The sequence below is a fragment of the Anomaloglossus baeobatrachus genome, chromosome 7 (assembly GCF_048569485.1).
Source record: "Anomaloglossus baeobatrachus isolate aAnoBae1 chromosome 7, aAnoBae1.hap1, whole genome shotgun sequence".
NCBI classification, from domain to species: Eukaryota; Metazoa; Chordata; class Amphibia; order Anura; family Aromobatidae; genus Anomaloglossus; species Anomaloglossus baeobatrachus.
Genome location: NC_134359.1, coordinates 205498011 through 205520359, shown reverse-complemented (window position 1 = coordinate 205520359; position 22349 = coordinate 205498011). Strand labels below are relative to the sequence as shown.

The 22349-nt window shown below is 38.2% G+C and overlaps 24 non-coding genes across 24 annotated transcripts; all 24 read left to right on the top strand.

The window, feature by feature from the left end:
• Positions 1-117: 117 nt before the first annotated feature.
• On the top strand, positions 118-191 carry TRNAT-UGU (transfer RNA threonine (anticodon UGU)). Its single transcript has one exon. It is a non-coding gene; the product is annotated as a tRNA-Thr (tRNA).
• A 776-nt stretch (positions 192-967) lies between these two features.
• Positions 968-1041, top strand: TRNAT-CGU (transfer RNA threonine (anticodon CGU)). Its single transcript has one exon. It is a non-coding gene; the product is annotated as a tRNA-Thr (tRNA).
• A 777-nt stretch (positions 1042-1818) lies between these two features.
• On the top strand, positions 1819-1892 carry TRNAT-CGU (transfer RNA threonine (anticodon CGU)). The gene has a single exon. It is a non-coding gene; the product is annotated as a tRNA-Thr (tRNA).
• A 777-nt stretch (positions 1893-2669) lies between these two features.
• Positions 2670-2743, top strand: TRNAT-UGU (transfer RNA threonine (anticodon UGU)). Its single transcript has one exon. It is a non-coding gene; the product is annotated as a tRNA-Thr (tRNA).
• Positions 2744-3519: 776 nt separating this feature from the next.
• On the top strand, positions 3520-3593 carry TRNAT-CGU (transfer RNA threonine (anticodon CGU)). Its single transcript has one exon. It is a non-coding gene; the product is annotated as a tRNA-Thr (tRNA).
• Positions 3594-4370: 777 nt separating this feature from the next.
• On the top strand, positions 4371-4444 carry TRNAT-UGU (transfer RNA threonine (anticodon UGU)). The gene has a single exon. It is a non-coding gene; the product is annotated as a tRNA-Thr (tRNA).
• Positions 4445-5220: 776 nt separating this feature from the next.
• Positions 5221-5294, top strand: TRNAT-UGU (transfer RNA threonine (anticodon UGU)). The gene has a single exon. It is a non-coding gene; the product is annotated as a tRNA-Thr (tRNA).
• A 2020-nt stretch (positions 5295-7314) lies between these two features.
• Positions 7315-7388, top strand: TRNAT-UGU (transfer RNA threonine (anticodon UGU)). Its single transcript has one exon. It is a non-coding gene; the product is annotated as a tRNA-Thr (tRNA).
• A 776-nt stretch (positions 7389-8164) lies between these two features.
• On the top strand, positions 8165-8238 carry TRNAT-UGU (transfer RNA threonine (anticodon UGU)). The gene has a single exon. It is a non-coding gene; the product is annotated as a tRNA-Thr (tRNA).
• Positions 8239-9865: 1627 nt separating this feature from the next.
• Positions 9866-9939, top strand: TRNAT-UGU (transfer RNA threonine (anticodon UGU)). Its single transcript has one exon. It is a non-coding gene; the product is annotated as a tRNA-Thr (tRNA).
• Positions 9940-10715: 776 nt separating this feature from the next.
• On the top strand, positions 10716-10789 carry TRNAT-UGU (transfer RNA threonine (anticodon UGU)). Its single transcript has one exon. It is a non-coding gene; the product is annotated as a tRNA-Thr (tRNA).
• A 776-nt stretch (positions 10790-11565) lies between these two features.
• Positions 11566-11639, top strand: TRNAT-UGU (transfer RNA threonine (anticodon UGU)). Its single transcript has one exon. It is a non-coding gene; the product is annotated as a tRNA-Thr (tRNA).
• A 776-nt stretch (positions 11640-12415) lies between these two features.
• On the top strand, positions 12416-12489 carry TRNAT-UGU (transfer RNA threonine (anticodon UGU)). Its single transcript has one exon. It is a non-coding gene; the product is annotated as a tRNA-Thr (tRNA).
• Positions 12490-13265: 776 nt separating this feature from the next.
• TRNAT-UGU (transfer RNA threonine (anticodon UGU)) lies at positions 13266-13339 on the top strand. Its single transcript has one exon. It is a non-coding gene; the product is annotated as a tRNA-Thr (tRNA).
• A 776-nt stretch (positions 13340-14115) lies between these two features.
• Positions 14116-14189, top strand: TRNAT-CGU (transfer RNA threonine (anticodon CGU)). Its single transcript has one exon. It is a non-coding gene; the product is annotated as a tRNA-Thr (tRNA).
• Positions 14190-14966: 777 nt separating this feature from the next.
• On the top strand, positions 14967-15040 carry TRNAT-UGU (transfer RNA threonine (anticodon UGU)). Its single transcript has one exon. It is a non-coding gene; the product is annotated as a tRNA-Thr (tRNA).
• Positions 15041-15816: 776 nt separating this feature from the next.
• TRNAT-UGU (transfer RNA threonine (anticodon UGU)) lies at positions 15817-15890 on the top strand. The gene has a single exon. It is a non-coding gene; the product is annotated as a tRNA-Thr (tRNA).
• Positions 15891-16666: 776 nt separating this feature from the next.
• TRNAT-CGU (transfer RNA threonine (anticodon CGU)) lies at positions 16667-16740 on the top strand. The gene has a single exon. It is a non-coding gene; the product is annotated as a tRNA-Thr (tRNA).
• A 777-nt stretch (positions 16741-17517) lies between these two features.
• On the top strand, positions 17518-17591 carry TRNAT-CGU (transfer RNA threonine (anticodon CGU)). Its single transcript has one exon. It is a non-coding gene; the product is annotated as a tRNA-Thr (tRNA).
• Positions 17592-18368: 777 nt separating this feature from the next.
• Positions 18369-18442, top strand: TRNAT-UGU (transfer RNA threonine (anticodon UGU)). The gene has a single exon. It is a non-coding gene; the product is annotated as a tRNA-Thr (tRNA).
• Positions 18443-19218: 776 nt separating this feature from the next.
• TRNAT-UGU (transfer RNA threonine (anticodon UGU)) lies at positions 19219-19292 on the top strand. The gene has a single exon. It is a non-coding gene; the product is annotated as a tRNA-Thr (tRNA).
• Positions 19293-20068: 776 nt separating this feature from the next.
• Positions 20069-20142, top strand: TRNAT-CGU (transfer RNA threonine (anticodon CGU)). Its single transcript has one exon. It is a non-coding gene; the product is annotated as a tRNA-Thr (tRNA).
• A 777-nt stretch (positions 20143-20919) lies between these two features.
• TRNAT-UGU (transfer RNA threonine (anticodon UGU)) lies at positions 20920-20993 on the top strand. Its single transcript has one exon. It is a non-coding gene; the product is annotated as a tRNA-Thr (tRNA).
• A 776-nt stretch (positions 20994-21769) lies between these two features.
• On the top strand, positions 21770-21843 carry TRNAT-UGU (transfer RNA threonine (anticodon UGU)). The gene has a single exon. It is a non-coding gene; the product is annotated as a tRNA-Thr (tRNA).
• The last annotated feature ends 506 nt before the right edge of the window (positions 21844-22349 follow it).

Genomic DNA, 22349 nt, shown 5'->3' with positions numbered 1-22349 from the left:
TTAGTCCAGTAAAGAAAGAATTTGCATAAGTCGTCTATCTCTAGACATTCAAGGACACTGAAAGACATGAGGTGAGGGCGATTCTACCAGTAGTGCTTTCCTACTCTTAAACAAAGTGGTGCTGTGGCTTAGTTGGTTAAAGCGCCTGTCTTGTAAACAGGAGATCCTGAGTTCGAATCTCAGCAGTGCCTTCTTTTCATAGCCTCTTACAGAAGTTTCTATGTTTAACAATGTACTTTCCTTGTAAAAATACTATAAAGTCAAACTTGTCTTTCTCATATCCCTTCCTTAGATAGTGCAATGGAGAGATTCTAAATCTGTGTTGTCAAAGTACTCAAAAGGAAGAAGATGTCAGCCAATGTAGGATGGCATCAAGCATGCCAAATGAAAACAGTGGGTTTACTTTTGCCAGACTGAAATGTTAGAAAAGTTTGATAGCAGCCTTCTTGAACAGGAAATGCTGGAAATACTCACTGCTTGGGCTGAAAAAGATAATTTAGAGTTTCAACATTGGAGATGAAGGTAACTTCAACAAGTATGGGATTCAAAAACCATGCATGCAGAGCACAATGGATTAGTAGTCATACGCCATAACCACTCGGCAGCTCGTCTACAGGAAGAGTCTGTAGCCAGATGATGTGATCTAATGAGGATTTTGACAAGTCTGTGCAATTTCACTAAAGATTGTGTATGAGCTTCTGGCAAAGTGGCTCTTATCATATCTACAACAGTGGATTATGTCAAGAGTTGGACAAGCTCAAACTTTATCAGAGATTAACCAAAGTTTAGGGTTTTAATATCAGTAATTCAAGAAAGATTGTATTTTTTGTCACTATTGAAGCCCTAAAAATTAGTCCAGTAAAGAAAGAATTTGCATAAGTCGTCTATCTCTAGACATTCAAGGACACTGAAAGACATGAGGTGAGGGCGACTCTACCAGTAGTGCTTTTCTACTCTTACACAAAGTGGTGCTGTGGCTTAGTTGGTTAAAGCGCCTGTCTCGTAAACAGGAGATCCTGAGTTCGAATCTCAGCAGTGCCTTCTTTTCATAGCCTCAGTACTGAAGTTTCTATGTTTAACAGTGTACTTTCCTTGTAAAAATACTATAAAGTCAAACTTGTCTTTCTCATATCCCTTCCTTAGATAGTGCAATGGAGAGATTCTAAATCTGTGTTGTCAAAGTACTCAAAAGGAAGAAGATGTCAGCCAATGTAGGATGGCATCAAGCATGCCAAATGAAAACAGTGGGTTTACTTTTGCCAGACTGAAATGTTAGAAAAGTTTGATAGCAGCCTTCTTGAACAGGAAATGCTGGAAATACTCACTGCTTGGGCTGAAAAAGATAATTTAGAGTTTCAACATTGGAGATGAAGGTAACTTCAACAAGTATGGGATTCAAAAACCATGCATGCAGAGCACAATGGATTAGTAGTCATACGCCATAACCACTCGGCAGCTCGTCTACAGGAAGAGTCTGTAGCCAGATGATGTGATCTAATGAGGATTTTGACAAGTCTGTGCAATTTCACTAAAGATTGTGTATGAGCTTCTGGCAAAGTGGCTCTTATCATATCTACAACAGTGGATTATGTCAAGAGTTGGACAAGCTCAAACTTTATCAGAGATTAACCAAAGTTTAGGGTTTTAATATCAGTAATTCAAGAAAGATTGTATTTTTTGTCACTATTGAAGCCCTAAAAATTAGTCCAGTAAAGAAAGAATTTGCATAAGTCGTCTATCTCTAGACATTCAAGGACACTGAAAGAAATGAGGTGAGGGCGACTCTACCAGTAGTGCTTTTCTACTCTTACACAATGTGGTGCTGTGGCTTAGTTGGTTAAAGCGCCTGTCTCGTAAACAGGAGATCCTGAGTTCGAATCTCAGCAGTGCCTTCTTTTCATAGCCTCAGTACTGAAGTTTCTATGTTTAACAGTGTACTTTCCTTGTAAAAATACTATAAAGTCAAACTTGTCTTTCTCATATCCCTTCCTTAGATAGTGCAATGGAGAGATTCTAAATCTGTGTTGTCAAAGTACTCAAAAGGAAGAAGATGTCAGCCAATGTAGGATGGCATCAAGCATGCCAAATGAAAACAGTGGGTTTACTTTTGCCAGACTGAAATGTTAGAAAAGTTTGATAGCAGCCTTCTTGAACAGGAAATGCTGGAAATACTCACTGCTTGGGCTGAAAAAGATAATTTAGAGTTTCAACATTGGAGATGAAGGTAACTTCAACAAGTATGGGATTCAAAAACCATGCATGCAGAGCACAATGAATTAGTAGTCATACGCCATAACCACTCGGCAGCTCGTCTACAGGAAGAGTCTGTAGCCAGATGATGTGATCTAATGAGGATTTTGACAAGTCTGTGCAATTTCACTAAAGATTGTGTATGAGCTTCTGGCAAAGTGGCTCTTATCATATCTACAACAGTGGATTATGTCAAGAGTTGGACAAGCTCAAACTTTATCAGAGATTAACCAAAGTTTAGGGTTTTAATATCAGTAATTCAATAAAGATTGTATTTTTTGTCACTATTGAAGCCCTAAAAATTAGTCCAGTAAAGAAAGAATTTGCATAAGTCGTCTATCTCTAGACATTCAAGGACACTGAAAGACATGAGGTGAGGGCGATTCTACCAGTAGTGCTTTCCTACTCTTAAACAATGTGGTGCTGTGGCTTAGTTGGTTAAAGCGCCTGTCTTGTAAACAGGAGATCCTGAGTTCGAATCTCAGCAGTGCCTTCTTTTCATAGCCTCTTACAGAAGTTTCTATGTTTAACAATGTACTTTCCTTGTAAAAATACTATAAAGTCAAACTTGTCTTTCTCATATCCCTTCCTTAGATAGTGCAATGGAGAGATTCTAAATCTGTGTTGTCAAAGTACTCAAAAGGAAGAAGATGTCAGCCAATGTAGGATGGCATCAAGCATGCCAAATGAAAACAGTGGGTTTACTTTTGCCAGACTGAAATGTTAGAAAAGTTTGATAGCAGCCTTCTTGAACAGGAAATGCTGGAAATACTCACTGCTTGGGCTGAAAAAGATAATTTAGAGTTTCAACATTGGAGATGAAGGTAACTTCAACAAGTATGGGATTCAAAAACCATGCATGCAGAGCACAATGAATTAGTAGTCATACGCCATAACCACTCGGCAGCTCGTCTACAGGAAGAGTCTGTAGCCAGATGATGTGATCTAATGAGGATTTTGACAAGTCTGTGCAATTTCACTAAAGATTGTGTATGAGCTTCTGGCAAAGTGGCTCTTATCATATCTACAACAGTGGATTATGTCAAGAGTTGGACAAGCTCAAACTTTATCAGAGATTAACCAAAGTTTAGGGTTTTAATATCAGTAATTCAATAAAGATTGTATTTTTTGTCACTATTGAAGCCCTAAAAATTAGTCCAGTAAAGAAAGAATTTGCATAAGTCGTCTATCTCTAGACATTCAAGGACACTGAAAGACATGAGGTGATGGCGACTCTACCAGTAGTGCTTTTCTACTCTTACACAAAGTGGTGCTGTGGCTTAGTTGGTTAAAGCGCCTGTCTCGTAAACAGGAGATCCTGAGTTCGAATCTCAGCAGTGCCTTCTTTTCATAGCCTCAGTACTGAAGTTTCTATGTTTAACAGTGTACTTTCCTTGTAAAAATACTATAAAGTCAAAATTGTCTTTCTCATATCCCTTCCTTAGATAGTGCAATGGAGAGATTCTAAATCTGTGTTGTCAAAGTACTCAAAAGGAAGAAGATGTCAGCCAATGTAGGATGGCATCAAGCATGCCAAATGAAAACAGTGGGTTTACTTTTGCCAGACTGAAATGTTAGAAAAGTTTGATAGCAGCCTTCTTGAACAGGAAATGCTGGAAATACTCACTGCTTGGGCTGAAAAAGATAATTTAGAGTTTCAACATTGGAGATGAAGGTAACTTCAACAAGTATGGGATTCAAAAACCATGCATGCAGAGCACAATGAATTAGTAGTCATACGCCATAACCACTCGGCAGCTCGTCTACAGGAAGAGTCTGTAGCCAGATGATGTGATCTAATGAGGATTTTGACAAGTCTGTGCAATTTCACTAAAGATTGTGTATGAGCTTCTGGCAAAGTGGCTCTTATCATATCTACAACAGTGGATTATGTCAAGAGTTGGACAAGCTCAAACTTTATCAGAGATTAACCAAAGTTTAGGGTTTTAATATCAGTAATTCAATAAAGATTGTATTTTTTGTCACTATTGAAGCCCTAAAAATTAGTCCAGTAAAGAAAGAATTTGCATAAGTCGTCTATCTCTAGACATTCAAGGACACTGAAAGACATGAGGTGAGGGCGATTCTACCAGTAGTGCTTTCCTACTCTTAAACAATGTGGTGCTGTGGCTTAGTTGGTTAAAGCGCCTGTCTTGTAAACAGGAGATCCTGAGTTCGAATCTCAGCAGTGCCTTCTTTTCATAGCCTCTTACAGAAGTTTCTATGTTTAACAATGTACTTTCCTTGTAAAAATACTATAAAGTCAAACTTGTCTTTCTCATATCCCTTCCTTAGATAGTGCAATGGAGAGATTCTAAATCTGTGTTGTCAAAGTACTCAAAAGGAAGAAGATGTCAGCCAATGTAGGATGGCATCAAGCATGCCAAATGAAAACAGTGGGTTTACTTTTGCCAGACTGAAATGTTAGAAAAGTTTGATAGCAGCCTTCTTGAACAGGAAATGCTGGAAATACTCACTGCTTGGGCTGAAAAAGATAATTTAGAGTTTCAACATTGGAGATGAAGGTAACTTCAACAAGTATGGGATTCAAAAACCATGCATGCAGAGCACAATGAATTAGTAGTCATACGCCATAACCACTCGGCAGCTCGTCTACAGGAAGAGTCTGTAGCCAGATGATGTGATCTAATGAGGATTTTGACAAGTCTGTGCAATTTCACTAAAGATTGTGTATGAGCTTCTGGCAAAGTGGCTCTTATCATATCTACAACAGTGGATTATGTCAAGAGTTGGACAAGCTCAAACTTTATCAGAGATTAACCAAAGTTTAGGGTTTTAATATCAGTAATTCAATAAAGATTGTATTTTTTGTCACTATTGAAGCCCTAAAAATTAGTCCAGTAAAGAAAGAATTTGCATAAGTCGTCTATCTCTAGACATTCAAGGACACTGAAAGACATGAGGTGAGGGCGATTCTACCAGTAGTGCTTTCCTACTCTTAAACAATGTGGTGCTGTGGCTTAGTTGGTTAAAGCGCCTGTCTTGTAAACAGGAGATCCTGAGTTCGAATCTCAGCAGTGCCTTCTTTTCATAGCCTCTTACAGAAGTTTCTATGTTTAACAATGTACTTTCCTTGTAAAAATACTATAAAGTCAAACTTGTCTTTCTCATATCCCTTCCTTAGATAGTGCAATGGAGAGATTCTAAATCTGTGTTGTCAAAGTACTCAAAAGGAAGAAGATGTCAGCCAATGTAGGATGGCATCAAGCATGCCAAATGAAAACAGTGGGTTTACTTTTGCCAGACTGAAATGTTAGAAAAGTTTGATAGCAGCCTTCTTGAACAGGAAATGCTGGAAATACTCACTGCTTGGGCTGAAAAAGATAATTTAGAGTTTCAACATTGGAGATGAAGGTAACTTCAACAAGTATGGGATTCAAAAACCATGCATGCAGAGCACAATGAATTAGTAGTCATACGCCATAACCACTCGGCAGCTCGTCTACAGGAAGAGTCTGTAGCCAGATGATGTGATCTAATGAGGATTTTGACAAGTCTGTGCAATTTCACTAAAGATTGTGTATGAGCTTCTGGCAAAGTGGCTCTTATCATATCTACAACAGTGGATTATGTCAAGAGTTGGACAAGCTCAAACTTTATCAGAGATTAACCAAAGTTTAGGGTTTTAATATCAGTAATTCAAGAAAGATTGTATTTTTTGTCACTATTGAAGCCCTAAAAATTAGTCCAGTAAAGAAAGAATTTGCATAAGTCGTCTATCTCTAGACATTCAAGGACACTGAAAGACATGAGGTGAGGGCGATTCTACCAGTAGTGCTTTCCTACTCTTAAACAATGTGGTGCTGTGGCTTAGTTGGTTAAAGCGCCTGTCTTGTAAACAGGAGATCCCGAGTTCGAATCTCAGCAGTGCCTTCTTTTCATAGCCTCTTACAGAAGTTTCTATGTTTAACAATGTACTTTCCTTGTAAAAATACTATAAAGTCAAACTTGTCTTTCTCATATCCCTTCCTTAGATAGTGCAATGGAGAGATTCTAAATCTGTGTTGTCAAAGTACTCAAAAGGAAGAAGATGTCAGCCAATGTAGGATGGCATCAAGCATGCCAAATGAAAACAGTGGGTTTACTTTTGCCAGACTGAAATGTTAGAAAAGTTTGATAGCAGCCTTCTTGAACAGGAAATGCTGGAAATACTCACTGCTTGGGCTGAAAAAGATAATTTAGAGTTTCAACATTGGAGATGAAGGTAACTTCAACAAGTATGGGATTCAAAAACCATGCATGCAGAGCACAATGAATTAGTAGTCATACGCCATAACCACTCGGCAGCTCGTCTACAGGAAGAGTCTGTAGCCAGATGATGTGATCTAATGAGGATTTTGACAAGTCTGTGCAATTTCACTAAAGATTGTGTATGAGCTTCTGGCAAAGTGGCTCTTATCATATCTACAACAGTGGATTATGTCAAGAGTTGGACAAGCTCAAACTTTATCAGAGATTAACCAAAGTTTAGGGTTTTAATATCAGTAATTCAATAAAGATTGTATTTTTTGTCACTATTGAAGCCCTAAAAATTAGTCCAGTAAAGAAAGAATTTGCATAAGTCGTCTATCTCTAGACATTCAAGGACACTGAAAGACATGAGGTGAGGGCGATTCTACCAGTAGTGCTTTTCTACTCTTACACAAAGTGGTGCTGTGGCTTAGTTGGTTAAAGCGCCTGTCTCGGGAAGAGGAAGAGTCTGTAGCCAGATGATGTGATCTAATGAGGATTTTGACAAGTCTGTGCAATTTCACTAAAGATTGTGTATGAGCTTCTGGCAAAGTGGCTCTTATCATATCTACAACAGTGGATTATGTCAAGAGTTGGACAAGCTCAAACTTTATCAGAGATTAACCAAAGTTTAGGGTTTTAATATCAGTAATTCAAGAAAGATTGTATTTTTTGTCACTATTGAAGCCCTAAAAATTAGTCCAGTAAAGAAAGAATTTGCATAAGTCGTCTATCTCTAGACATTCAAGGACACTGAAAGACATGAGGTGAGGGCGATTCTACCAGTAGTGCTTTCCTACTCTTAAACAATGTGGTGCTGTGGCTTAGTTGGTTAAAGCGCCTGTCTTGTAAACAGGAGATCCTGAGTTCGAATCTCAGCAGTGCCTTCTTTTCATAGCCTCTTACAGAAGTTTCTATGTTTAACAATGTACTTTCCTTGTAAAAATACTATAAAGTCAAACTTGTCTTTCTCATATCCCTTCCTTAGATAGTGCAATAGAGAGATTCTAAATCTGTGTTGTCAAAGTACTCAAAAGGAAGAAGATGTCAGCCAATGTAGGATGGCATCAAGCATGCCAAATGAAAACAGTGGGTTTACTTTTGCCAGACTGAAATGTTAGAAAAGTTTGATAGCAGCCTTCTTGAACAGGAAATGCTGGAAATACTCACTGCTTGGGCTGAAAAAGATAATTTAGAGTTTCAACATTGGAGATGAAGGTAACTTCAACAAGTATGGGATTCAAAAACCATGCATGCAGAGCACAATGAATTAGTAGTCATACGCCATAACCACTCGGCAGCTCGTCTACAGGAAGAGTCTGTAGCCAGATGATGTGATCTAATGAGGATTTTGACAAGTCTGTGCAATTTCACTAAAGATTGTGTATGAGCTTCTGGCAAAGTGGCTCTTATCATATCTACAACAGTGGATTATGTCAAGAGTTGGACAAGCTCAAACTTTATCAGAGATTAACCAAAGTTTAGGGTTTTAATATCAGTAATTCAAGAAAGATTGTATTTTTTGTCACTATTGAAGCCCTAAAAATTAGTCCAGTAAAGAAAGAATTTGCATAAGTCGTCTATCTCTAGACATTCAAGGACACTGAAAGACATGAGGTGAGGGCGATTCTACCAGTAGTGCTTTCCTACTCTTAAACAATGTGGTGCTGTGGCTTAGTTGGTTAAAGCGCCTGTCTTGTAAACAGGAGATCCTGAGTTCGAATCTCAGCAGTGCCTTCTTTTCATAGCCTCTTACAGAAGTTTCTATGTTTAACAATGTACTTTCCTTGTAAAAATACTATAAAGTCAAACTTGTCTTTCTCATATCCCTTCCTTAGATAGTGCAATAGAGAGATTCTAAATCTGTGTTGTCAAAGTACTCAAAAGGAAGAAGATGTCAGCCAATGTAGGATGGCATCAAGCATGCCAAATGAAAACAGTGGGTTTACTTTTGCCAGACTGAAATGTTAGAAAAGTTTGATAGCAGCCTTCTTGAACAGGAAATGCTGGAAATACTCACTGCTTGGGCTGAAAAAGATAATTTAGAGTTTCAACATTGGAGATGAAGGTAACTTCAACAAGTATGGGATTCAAAAACCATGCATGCAGAGCACAATGAATTAGTAGTCATACGCCATAACCACTCGGCAGCTCGTCTACAGGAAGAGTCTGTAGCCAGATGATGTGATCTAATGAGGATTTTGACAAGTCTGTGCAATTTCACTAAAGATTGTGTATGAGCTTCTGGCAAAGTGGCTCTTATCATATCTACAACAGTGGATTATGTCAAGAGTTGGACAAGCTCAAACTTTATCAGAGATTAACCAAAGTTTAGGGTTTTAATATCAGTAATTCAAGAAAGATTGTATTTTTTGTCACTATTGAAGCCCTAAAAATTAGTCCAGTAAAGAAAGAATTTGCATAAGTCGTCTATCTCTAGACATTCAAGGACACTGAAAGACATGAGGTGAGGGCGATTCTACCAGTAGTGCTTTCCTACTCTTAAACAATGTGGTGCTGTGGCTTAGTTGGTTAAAGCGCCTGTCTTGTAAACAGGAGATCCTGAGTTCGAATCTCATCAGTGCCTTCTTTTCATAGCCTCAGTACTGAAGTTTCTATGTTTAACAGTGTACTTTCCTTGTAAAAATACTATAAAGTCAAACTTGTCTTTCTCATATCCCTTCCTTAGATAGTGCAATGGAGAGATTCTAAATCTGTGTTGTCAAAGTACTCAAAAGGAAGAAGATGTCAGCCAATGTAGGATGGCATCAAGCATGCCAAATGAAAACAGTGGGTTTACTTTTGCCAGACTGAAATGTTAGAAAAGTTTGATAGCAGCCTTCTTGAACAGGAAATGCTGGAAATACTCACTGCTTGGGCTGAAAAAGATAATTTAGAGTTTCAACATTGGAGATGAAGGTAACTTCAACAAGTATGGGATTCAAAAACCATGCATGCAGAGCACAATGAATTAGTAGTCATACGCCATAACCACTCGGCAGCTCGTCTACAGGAAGAGTCTGTAGCCAGATGATGTGATCTAATGAGGATTTTGACAAGTCTGTGCAATTTCACTAAAGATTGTGTATGAGCTTCTGGCAAAGTGGCTCTTATCATATCTACAACAGTGGATTATGTCAAGAGTTGGACAAGCTCAAACTTTATCAGAGATTAACCAAAGTTTAGGGTTTTAATATCAGTAATTCAAGAAAGATTGTATTTTTTGTCACTATTGAAGCCCTAAAAATTAGTCCAGTAAAGAAAGAATTTGCATAAGTCGTCTATCTCTAGACATTCAAGGACACTGAAAGACATGAGGTGAGGGCGATTCTACCAGTAGTGCTTTCCTACTCTTAAACAATGTGGTGCTGTGGCTTAGTTGGTTAAAGCGCCTGTCTTGTAAACAGGAGATCCTGAGTTCGAATCTCAGCAGTGCCTTCTTTTCATAGCCTCTTACAGAAGTTTCTATGTTTAACAATGTACTTTCCTTGTAAAAATACTATAAAGTCAAACTTGTCTTTCTCATATCCCTTCCTTAGATAGTGCAATGGAGAGATTCTAAATCTGTGTTGTCAAAGTACTCAAAAGGAAGAAGATGTCAGCCAATGTAGGATGGCATCAAGCATGCCAAATGAAAACAGTGGGTTTACTTTTGCCAGACTGAAATGTTAGAAAAGTTTGATAGCAGCCTTCTTGAACAGGAAATGCTGGAAATACTCACTGCTTGGGCTGAAAAAGATAATTTAGAGTTTCAACATTGGAGATGAAGGTAACTTCAACAAGTATGGGATTCAAAAACCATGCATGCAGAGCACAATGAATTAGTAGTCATACGCCATAACCACTCGGCAGCTCGTCTACAGGAAGAGTCTGTAGCCAGATGATGTGATCTAATGAGGATTTTGACAAGTCTGTGCAATTTCACTAAAGATTGTGTATGAGCTTCTGGCAAAGTGGCTCTTATCATATCTACAACAGTGGATTATGTCAAGAGTTGGACAAGCTCAAACTTTATCAGAGATTAACCAAAGTTTAGGGTTTTAATATCAGTAATTCAAGAAAGATTGTATTTTTTGTCACTATTGAAGCCCTAAAAATTAGTCCAGTAAAGAAAGAATTTGCATAAGTCGTCTATCTCTAGACATTCAAGGACACTGAAAGACATGAGGTGAGGGCGATTCTACCAGTAGTGCTTTCCTACTCTTAAACAATGTGGTGCTGTGGCTTAGTTGGTTAAAGCGCCTGTCTTGTAAACAGGAGATCCTGAGTTCGAATCTCAGCAGTGCCTTCTTTTCATAGCCTCTTACAGAAGTTTCTATGTTTAACAATGTACTTTCCTTGTAAAAATACTATAAAGTCAAACTTGTCTTTCTCATATCCCTTCCTTAGATAGTGCAATGGAGAGATTCTAAATCTGTGTTGTCAAAGTACTCAAAAGGAAGAAGATGTCAGCCAATGTAGGATGGCATCAAGCATGCCAAATGAAAACAGTGGGTTTACTTTTGCCAGACTGAAATGTTAGAAAAGTTTGATAGCAGCCTTCTTGAACAGGAAATGCTGGAAATACTCACTGCTTGGGCTGAAAAAGATAATTTAGAGTTTCAACATTGGAGATGAAGGTAACTTCAACAAGTATGGGATTCAAAAACCATGCATGCAGAGCACAATGAATTAGTAGTCATACGCCATAACCACTCGGCAGCTCGTCTACAGGAAGAGTCTGTAGCCAGATGATGTGATCTAATGAGGATTTTGACAAGTCTGTGCAATTTCACTAAAGATTGTGTATGAGCTTCTGGCAAAGTGGCTCTTATCATATCTACAACAGTGGATTATGTCAAGAGTTGGACAAGCTCAAACTTTATCAGAGATTAACCAAAGTTTAGGGTTTTAATATCAGTAATTCAAGAAAGATTGTATTTTTTGTCACTATTGAAGCCCTAAAAATTAGTCCAGTAAAGAAAGAATTTGCATAAGTCGTCTATCTCTAGACATTCAAGGACACTGAAAGACATGAGGTGAGGGCGATTCTACCAGTAGTGCTTTCCTACTCTTAAACAATGTGGTGCTGTGGCTTAGTTGGTTAAAGCGCCTGTCTTGTAAACAGGAGATCCTGAGTTCGAATCTCAGCAGTGCCTTCTTTTCATAGCCTCTTACAGAAGTTTCTATGTTTAACAATGTACTTTCCTTGTAAAAATACTATAAAGTCAAACTTGTCTTTCTCATATCCCTTCCTTAGATAGTGCAATGGAGAGATTCTAAATCTGTGTTGTCAAAGTACTCAAAAGGAAGAAGATGTCAGCCAATGTAGGATGGCATCAAGCATGCCAAATGAAAACAGTGGGTTTACTTTTGCCAGACTGAAATGTTAGAAAAGTTTGATAGCAGCCTTCTTGAACAGGAAATGCTGGAAATACTCACTGCTTGGGCTGAAAAAGATAATTTAGAGTTTCAACATTGGAGATGAAGGTAACTTCAACAAGTATGGGATTCAAAAACCATGCATGCAGAGCACAATGAATTAGTAGTCATACGCCATAACCACTCGGCAGCTCGTCTACAGGAAGAGTCTGTAGCCAGATGATGTGATCTAATGAGGATTTTGACAAGTCTGTGCAATTTCACTAAAGATTGTGTATGAGCTTCTGGCAAAGTGGCTCTTATCATATCTACAACAGTGGATTATGTCAAGAGTTGGACAAGCTCAAACTTTATCAGAGATTAACCAAAGTTTAGGGTTTTAATATCAGTAATTCAAGAAAGATTGTATTTTTTGTCACTATTGAAGCCCTAAAAATTAGTCCAGTAAAGAAAGAATTTGCATAAGTCGTCTATCTCTAGACATTCAAGGACACTGAAAGACATGAGGTGAGGGCGATTCTACCAGTAGTGCTTTCCTACTCTTAAACAATGTGGTGCTGTGGCTTAGTTGGTTAAAGCGCCTGTCTTGTAAACAGGAGATCCTGAGTTCGAATCTCAGCAGTGCCTTCTTTTCATAGCCTCTTACAGAAGTTTCTATGTTTAACAATGTACTTTCCTTGTAAAAATACTATAAAGTCAAACTTGTCTTTCTCATATCCCTTCCTTAGATAGTGCAATGGAGAGATTCTAAATCTGTGTTGTCAAAGTACTCAAAAGGAAGAAGATGTCAGCCAATGTAGGATGGCATCAAGCATGCCAAATGAAAACAGTGGGTTTACTTTTGCCAGACTGAAATGTTAGAAAAGTTTGATAGCAGCCTTCTTGAACAGGAAATGCTGGAAATACTCACTGCTTGGGCTGAAAAAGATAATTTAGAGTTTCAACATTGGAGATGAAGGTAACTTCAACAAGTATGGGATTCAAAAACCATGCATGCAGAGCACAATGAATTAGTAGTCATACGCCATAACCACTCGGCAGCTCGTCTACAGGAAGAGTCTGTAGCCAGATGATGTGATCTAATGAGGATTTTGACAAGTCTGTGCAATTTCACTAAAGATTGTGTATGAGCTTCTGGCAAAGTGGCTCTTATCATATCTACAACAGTGGATTATGTCAAGAGTTGGACAAGCTCAAACTTTATCAGAGATTAACCAAAGTTTAGGGTTTTAATATCAGTAATTCAATAAAGATTGTATTTTTTGTCACTATTGAAGCCCTAAAAATTAGTCCAGTAAAGAAAGAATTTGCATAAGTCGTCTATCTCTAGACATTCAAGGACACTGAAAGACATGAGGTGAGGGCGATTCTACCAGTAGTGCTTTCCTACTCTTAAACAATGTGGTGCTGTGGCTTAGTTGGTTAAAGCGCCTGTCTTGTAAACAGGAGATCCTGAGTTCGAATCTCAGCAGTGCCTTCTTTTCATAGCCTCTTACAGAAGTTTCTATGTTTAACAATGTACTTTCCTTGTAAAAATACTATAAAGTCAAACTTGTCTTTCTCATATCCCTTCCTTAGATAGTGCAATGGAGAGATTCTAAATCTGTGTTGTCAAAGTACTCAAAAGGAAGAAGATGTCAGCCAATGTAGGATGGCATCAAGCATGCCAAATGAAAACAGTGGGTTTACTTTTGCCAGACTGAAATGTTAGAAAAGTTTGATAGCAGCCTTCTTGAACAGGAAATGCTGGAAATACTCACTGCTTGGGCTGAAAAAGATAATTTAGAGTTTCAACATTGGAGATGAAGGTAACTTCAACAAGTATGGGATTCAAAAACCATGCATGCAGAGCACAATGGATTAGTAGTCATACGCCATAACCACTCGGCAGCTCGTCTACAGGAAGAGTCTGTAGCCAGATGATGTGATCTAATGAGGATTTTGACAAGTCTGTGCAATTTCACTAAAGATTGTGTATGAGCTTCTGGCAAAGTGGCTCTTATCATATCTACAACAGTGGATTATGTCAAGAGTTGGACAAGCTCAAACTTTATCAGAGATTAACCAAAGTTTAGGGTTTTAATATCAGTAATTCAAGAAAGATTGTATTTTTTGTCACTATTGAAGCCCTAAAAATTAGTCCAGTAAAGAAAGAATTTGCATAAGTCGTCTATCTCTAGACATTCAAGGACACTGAAAGAAATGAGGTGAGGGCGACTCTACCAGTAGTGCTTTTCTACTCTTACACAAAGTGGTGCTGTGGCTTAGTTGGTTAAAGCGCCTGTCTCGTAAACAGGAGATCCTGAGTTCGAATCTCAGCAGTGCCTTCTTTTCATAGCCTCAGTACTGAAGTTTCTATGTTTAACAGTGTACTTTCCTTGTAAAAATACTATAAAGTCAAACTTGTCTTTCTCATATCCCTTCCTTAGATAGTGCAATGGAGAGATTCTAAATCTGTGTTGTCAAAGTACTCAAAAGGAAGAAGATGTCAGCCAATGTAGGATGGCATCAAGCATGCCAAATGAAAACAGTGGGTTTACTTTTGCCAGACTGAAATGTTAGAAAAGTTTGATAGCAGCCTTCTTGAACAGGAAATGCTGGAAATACTCACTGCTTGGGCTGAAAAAGATAATTTAGAGTTTCAACATTGGAGATGAAGGTAACTTCAACAAGTATGGGATTCAAAAACCATGCATGCAGAGCACAATGAATTAGTAGTCATACGCCATAACCACTCGGCAGCTCGTCTACAGGAAGAGTCTGTAGCCAGATGATGTGATCTAATGAGGATTTTGACAAGTCTGTGCAATTTCACTAAAGATTGTGTATGAGCTTCTGGCAAAGTGGCTCTTATCATATCTACAACAGTGGATTATGTCAAGAGTTGGACAAGCTCAAACTTTATCAGAGATTAACCAAAGTTTAGGGTTTTAATATCAGTAATTCAAGAAAGATTGTATTTTTTGTCACTATTGAAGCCCTAAAAATTAGTCCAGTAAAGAAAGAATTTGCATAAGTCGTCTATCTCTAGACATTCAAGGACACTGAAAGACATGAGGTGAGGGCGATTCTACCAGTAGTGCTTTCCTACTCTTAAACAATGTGGTGCTGTGGCTTAGTTGGTTAAAGCGCCTGTCTTGTAAACAGGAGATCCTGAGTTCGAATCTCAGCAGTGCCTTCTTTTCATAGCCTCTTACAGAAGTTTCTATGTTTAACAATGTACTTTCCTTGTAAAAATACTATAAAGTCAAACTTGTCTTTCTCATATCCCTTCCTTAGATAGTGCAATGGAGAGATTCTAAATCTGTGTTGTCAAAGTACTCAAAAGGAAGAAGATGTCAGCCAATGTAGGATGGCATCAAGCATGCCAAATGAAAACAGTGGGTTTACTTTTGCCAGACTGAAATGTTAGAAAAGTTTGATAGCAGCCTTCTTGAACAGGAAATGCTGGAAATACTCACTGCTTGGGCTGAAAAAGATAATTTAGAGTTTCAACATTGGAGATGAAGGTAACTTCAACAAGTATGGGATTCAAAAACCATGCATGCAGAGCACAATGAATTAGTAGTCATACGCCATAACCACTCGGCAGCTCGTCTACAGGAAGAGTCTGTAGCCAGATGATGTGATCTAATGAGGATTTTGACAAGTCTGTGCAATTTCACTAAAGATTGTGTATGAGCTTCTGGCAAAGTGGCTCTTATCATATCTACAACAGTGGATTATGTCAAGAGTTGGACAAGCTCAAACTTTATCAGAGATTAACCAAAGTTTAGGGTTTTAATATCAGTAATTCAATAAAGATTGTATTTTTTGTCACTATTGAAGCCCTAAAAATTAGTCCAGTAAAGAAAGAATTTGCATAAGTCGTCTATCTCTAGACATTCAAGGACACTGAAAGACATGAGGTGAGGGCGATTCTACCAGTAGTGCTTTCCTACTCTTAAACAATGTGGTGCTGTGGCTTAGTTGGTTAAAGCGCCTGTCTTGTAAACAGGAGATCCTGAGTTCGAATCTCAGCAGTGCCTTCTTTTCATAGCCTCTTACAGAAGTTTCTATGTTTAACAATGTACTTTCCTTGTAAAAATACTATAAAGTCAAACTTGTCTTTCTCATATCCCTTCCTTAGATAGTGCAATGGAGAGATTCTAAATCTGTGTTGTCAAAGTACTCAAAAGGAAGAAGATGTCAGCCAATGTAGGATGGCATCAAGCATGCCAAATGAAAACAGTGGGTTTACTTTTGCCAGACTGAAATGTTAGAAAAGTTTGATAGCAGCCTTCTTGAACAGGAAATGCTGGAAATACTCACTGCTTGGGCTGAAAAAGATAATTTAGAGTTTCAACATTGGAGATGAAGGTAACTTCAACAAGTATGGGATTCAAAAACCATGCATGCAGAGCACAATGGATTAGTAGTCATACGCCATAACCACTCGGCAGCTCGTCTACAGGAAGAGTCTGTAGCCAGATGATGTGATCTAATGAGGATTTTGACAAGTCTGTGCAATTTCACTAAAGATTGTGTATGAGCTTCTGGCAAAGTGGCTCTTATCATATCTACAACAGTGGATTATGTCAAGAGTTGGACAAGCTCAAACTTTATCAGAGATTAACCAAAGTTTAGGGTTTTAATATCAGTAATTCAAGAAAGATTGTATTTTTTGTCACTATTGAAGCCCTAAAAATTAGTCCAGTAAAGAAAGAATTTGCATAAGTCGTCTATCTCTAGACATTCAAGGACACTGAAAGAAATGAGGTGAGGGCGACTCTACCAGTAGTGCTTTTCTACTCTTACACAAAGTGGTGCTGTGGCTTAGTTGGTTAAAGCGCCTGTCTCGTAAACAGGAGATCCTGAGTTCGAATCTCAGCAGTGCCTTCTTTTCATAGCCTCAGTACTGAAGTTTCTATGTTTAACAGTGTACTTTCCTTGTAAAAATACTATAAAGTCAAACTTGTCTTTCTCATATCCCTTCCTTAGATAGTGCAATGGAGAGATTCTAAATCTGTGTTGTCAAAGTACTCAAAAGGAAGAAGATGTCAGCCAATGTAGGATGGCATCAAGCATGCCAAATGAAAACAGTGGGTTTACTTTTGCCAGACTGAAATGTTAGAAAAGTTTGATAGCAGCCTTCTTGAACAGGAAATGCTGGAAATACTCACTGCTTGGGCTGAAAAAGATAATTTAGAGTTTCAACATTGGAGATGAAGGTAACTTCAACAAGTATGGGATTCAAAAACCATGCATGCAGAGCACAATGAATTAGTAGTCATACGCCATAACCACTCGGCAGCTCGTCTACAGGAAGAGTCTGTAGCCAGATGATGTGATCTAATGAGGATTTTGACAAGTCTGTGCAATTTCACTAAAGATTGTGTATGAGCTTCTGGCAAAGTGGCTCTTATCATATCTACAACAGTGGATTATGTCAAGAGTTGGACAAGCTCAAACTTTATCAGAGATTAACCAAAGTTTAGGGTTTTAATATCAGTAATTCAAGAAAGATTGTATTTTTTGTCACTATTGAAGCCCTAAAAATTAGTCCAGTAAAGAAAGAATTTGCATAAGTCGTCTATCTCTAGACATTCAAGGACACTGAAAGAAATGAGGTGAGGGCGACTCTACCAGTAGTGCTTTTCTACTCTTACACAAAGTGGTGCTGTGGCTTAGTTGGTTAAAGCGCCTGTCTCGTAAACAGGAGATCCTGAGTTCGAATCTCAGCAGTGCCTTCTTTTCATAGCCTCAGTACTGAAGTTTCTATGTTTAACAGTGTACTTTCCTTGTAAAAATACTATAAAGTCAAACTTGTCTTTCTCATATCCCTTCCTTAGATAGTGCAATGGAGAGATTCTAAATCTGTGTTGTCAAAGTACTCAAAAGGAAGAAGATGTCAGCCAATGTAGGATGGCATCAAGCATGCCAAATGAAAACAGTGGGTTTACTTTTGCCAGACTGAAATGTTAGAAAAGTTTGATAGCAGCCTTCTTGAACAGGAAATGCTGGAAATACTCACTGCTTGGGCTGAAAAAGATAATTTAGAGTTTCAACATTGGAGATGAAGGTAACTTCAACAAGTATGGGATTCAAAAACCATGCATGCAGAGCACAATGAATTAGTAGTCATACGCCATAACCACTCGGCAGCTCGTCTACAGGAAGAGTCTGTAGCCAGATGATGTGATCTAATGAGGATTTTGACAAGTCTGTGCAATTTCACTAAAGATTGTGTATGAGCTTCTGGCAAAGTGGCTCTTATCATATCTACAACAGTGGATTATGTCAAGAGTTGGACAAGCTCAAACTTTATCAGAGATTAACCAAAGTTTAGGGTTTTAATATCAGTAATTCAAGAAAGATTGTATTTTTTGTCACTATTGAAGCCCTAAAAATTAGTCCAGTAAAGAAAGAATTTGCATAAGTCGTCTATCTCTAGACATTCAAGGACACTGAAAGACATGAGGTGAGGGCGATTCTACCAGTAGTGCTTTCCTACTCTTAAACAATGTGGTGCTGTGGCTTAGTTGGTTAAAGCGCCTGTCTTGTAAACAGGAGATCCTGAGTTCGAATCTCAGCAGTGCCTTCTTTTCATAGCCTCTTACAGAAGTTTCTATGTTTAACAATGTACTTTCCTTGTAAAAATACTATAAAGTCAAACTTGTCTTTCTCATATCCCTTCCTTAGATAGTGCAATGGAGAGATTCTAAATCTGTGTTGTCAAAGTACTCAAAAGGAAGAAGATGTCAGCCAATGTAGGATGGCATCAAGCATGCCAAATGAAAACAGTGGGTTTACTTTTGCCAGACTGAAATGTTAGAAAAGTTTGATAGCAGCCTTCTTGAACAGGAAATGCTGGAAATACTCACTGCTTGGGCTGAAAAAGATAATTTAGAGTTTCAACATTGGAGATGAAGGTAACTTCAACAAGTATGGGATTCAAAAACCATGCATGCAGAGCACAATGAATTAGTAGTCATACGCCATAACCACTCGGCAGCTCGTCTACAGGAAGAGTCTGTAGCCAGATGATGTGATCTAATGAGGATTTTGACAAGTCTGTGCAATTTCACTAAAGATTGTGTATGAGCTTCTGGCAAAGTGGCTCTTATCATATCTACAACAGTGGATTATGTCAAGAGTTGGACAAGCTCAAACTTTATCAGAGATTAACCAAAGTTTAGGGTTTTAATATCAGTAATTCAATAAAGATTGTATTTTTTGTCACTATTGAAGCCCTAAAAATTAGTCCAGTAAAGAAAGAATTTGCATAAGTCGTCTATCTCTAGACATTCAAGGACACTGAAAGACATGAGGTGAGGGCGATTCTACCAGTAGTGCTTTCCTACTCTTAAACAATGTGGTGCTGTGGCTTAGTTGGTTAAAGCGCCTGTCTTGTAAACAGGAGATCCTGAGTTCGAATCTCAGCAGTGCCTTCTTTTCATAGCCTCTTACAGAAGTTTCTATGTTTAACAATGTACTTTCCTTGTAAAAATACTATAAAGTCAAACTTGTCTTTCTCATATCCCTTCCTTAGATAGTGCAATGGAGAGATTCTAAATCTGTGTTGTCAAAGTACTCAAAAGGAAGAAGATGTCAGCCAATGTAGGATGGCATCAAGCATGCCAAATGAAAACAGTGGGTTTACTTTTGCCAGACTGAAATGTTAGAAAAGTTTGATAGCAGCCTTCTTGAACAGGAAATGCTGGAAATACTCACTGCTTGGGCTGAAAAAGATAATTTAGAGTTTCAACATTGGAGATGAAGGTAACTTCAACAAGTATGGGATTCAAAAACCATGCATGCAGAGCACAATGAATTAGTAGTCATACGCCATAACCACTCGGCAGCTCGTCTACAGGAAGAGTCTGTAGCCAGATGATGTGATCTAATGAGGATTTTGACAAGTCTGTGCAATTTCACTAAAGATTGTGTATGAGCTTCTGGCAAAGTGGCTCTTATCATATCTACAACAGTGGATTATGTCAAGAGTTGGACAAGCTCAAACTTTATCAGAGATTAACCAAAGTTTAGGGTTTTAATATCAGTAATTCAAGAAAGATTGTATTTTTTGTCACTATTGAAGCCCTAAAAATTAGTCCAGTAAAGAAAGAATTTGCATAAGTCGTCTATCTCTAGACATTCAAGGACACTGAAAGAAATGAGGTGAGGGCGACTCTACCAGTAGTGCTTTTCTACTCTTACACAAAGTGGTGCTGTGGCTTAGTTGGTTAAAGCGCCTGTCTCGTAAACAGGAGATCCTGAGTTCGAATCTCAGCAGTGCCTTCTTTTCATAGCCTCAGTACTGAAGTTTCTATGTTTAACAGTGTACTTTCCTTGTAAAAATACTATAAAGTCAAACTTGTCTTTCTCATATCCCTTCCTTAGATAGTGCAATGGAGAGATTCTAAATCTGTGTTGTCAAAGTACTCAAAAGGAAGAAGATGTCAGCCAATGTAGGATGGCATCAAGCATGCCAAATGAAAACAGTGGGTTTACTTTTGCCAGACTGAAATGTTAGAAAAGTTTGATAGCAGCCTTCTTGAACAGGAAATGCTGGAAATACTCACTGCTTGGGCTGAAAAAGATAATTTAGAGTTTCAACATTGGAGATGAAGGTAACTTCAACAAGTATGGGATTCAAAAACCATGCATGCAGAGCACAATGAATTAGTAGTCATACGCCATAACCACTCGGCAGCTCGTCTACAGGAAGAGTCTGTAGCCAGATGATGTGATCTAATGAGGATTTTGACAAGTCTGTGCAATTTCACTAAAGATTGTGTATGAGCTTCTGGCAAAGTGGCTCTTATCATATCTACAACAGTGGATTATGTCAAGAGTTGGACAAGCTCAAACTTTATCAGAGATTAACCAAAGTTTAGGGTTTTAATATCAGTAATTCAAGAAAGATTGTATTTTTTGTCACTATTGAAGCCCTAAAAATTAGTCCAGTAAAGAAAGAATTTGCATAAGTCGTCTATCTCTAGACATTCAAGGACACTGAAAGACATGAGGTGAGGGCGATTCTACCAGTAGTGCTTTCCTACTCTTAAACAATGTGGTGCTGTGGCTTAGTTGGTTAAAGCGCCTGTCTTGTAAACAGGAGATCCTGAGTTCGAATCTCAGCAGTGCCTTCTTTTCATAGCCTCTTACAGAAGTTTCTATGTTTAACAATGTACTTTCCTTGTAAAAATACTATAAAGTCAAACTTGTCTTTCTCATATCCCTTCCTTAGATAGTGCAATGGAGAGATTCTAAATCTGTGTTGTCAAAGTACTCAAAAGGAAGAAGATGTCAGCCAATGTAGGATGGCATCAAGCATGCCAAATGAAAACAGTGGGTTTACTTTTGCCAGACTGAAATGTTAGAAAAGTTTGATAGCAGCCTTCTTGAACAGGAAATGCTGGAAATACTCACTGCTTGGGCTGAAAAAGATAATTTAGAGTTTCAACATTGGAGATGAAGGTAACTTCAACAAGTATGGGATTCAAAAACCATGCATGCAGAGCACAATGAATTAGTAGTCATACGCCATAACCACTCGGCAGCTCGTCTACAGGAAGAGTCTGTAGCCAGATGATGTGATCTAATGAGGATTTTGACAAGTCTGTGCAATTTCACTAAAGATTGTGTATGAGCTTCTGGCAAAGTGGCTCTTATCATATCTACAACAGTGGATTATGTCAAGAGTTGGACAAGCTCAAACTTTATCAGAGATTAACCAAAGTTTAGGGTTTTAATATCAGTAATTCAATAAAGATTGTATTTTTTGTCACTATTGAAGCCCTAAAAATTAGTCCAGTAAAGAAAGAATTTGCATAAGTCGTCTATCTCTAGACATTCAAGGACACTGAAAGACATGAGGTGAGGGCGATTCTACCAGTAGTGCTTTCCTACTCTTAAACAATGTGGTGCTGTGGCTTAGTTGGTTAAAGCGCCTGTCTTGTAAACAGGAGATCCTGAGTTCGAATCTCAGCAGTGCCTTCTTTTCATAGCCTCTTACAGAAGTTTCTATGTTTAACAATGTACTTTCCTTGTAAAAATACTATAAAGTCAAACTTGTCTTTCTCATATCCCTTCCTTAGATAGTGCAATGGAGAGATTCTAAATCTGTGTTGTCAAAGTACTCAAAAGGAAGAAGATGTCAGCCAATGTAGGATGGCATCAAGCATGCCAAATGAAAACAGTGGGTTTACTTTTGCCAGACTGAAATGTTAGAAAAGTTTGATAGCAGCCTTCTTGAACAGGAAATGCTGGAAATACTCACTGCTTGGGCTGAAAAAGATAATTTAGAGTTTCAACATTGGAGATGAAGGTAACTTCAACAAGTATGGGATTCAAAAACCATGCATGCAGAGCACAATGGATTAGTAGTCATACGCCATAACCACTCGGCAGCTCGTCTACAGGAAGAGTCTGTAGCCAGATGATGTGATCTAATGAGGATTTTGACAAGTCTGTGCAATTTCACTAAAGATTGTGTATGAGCT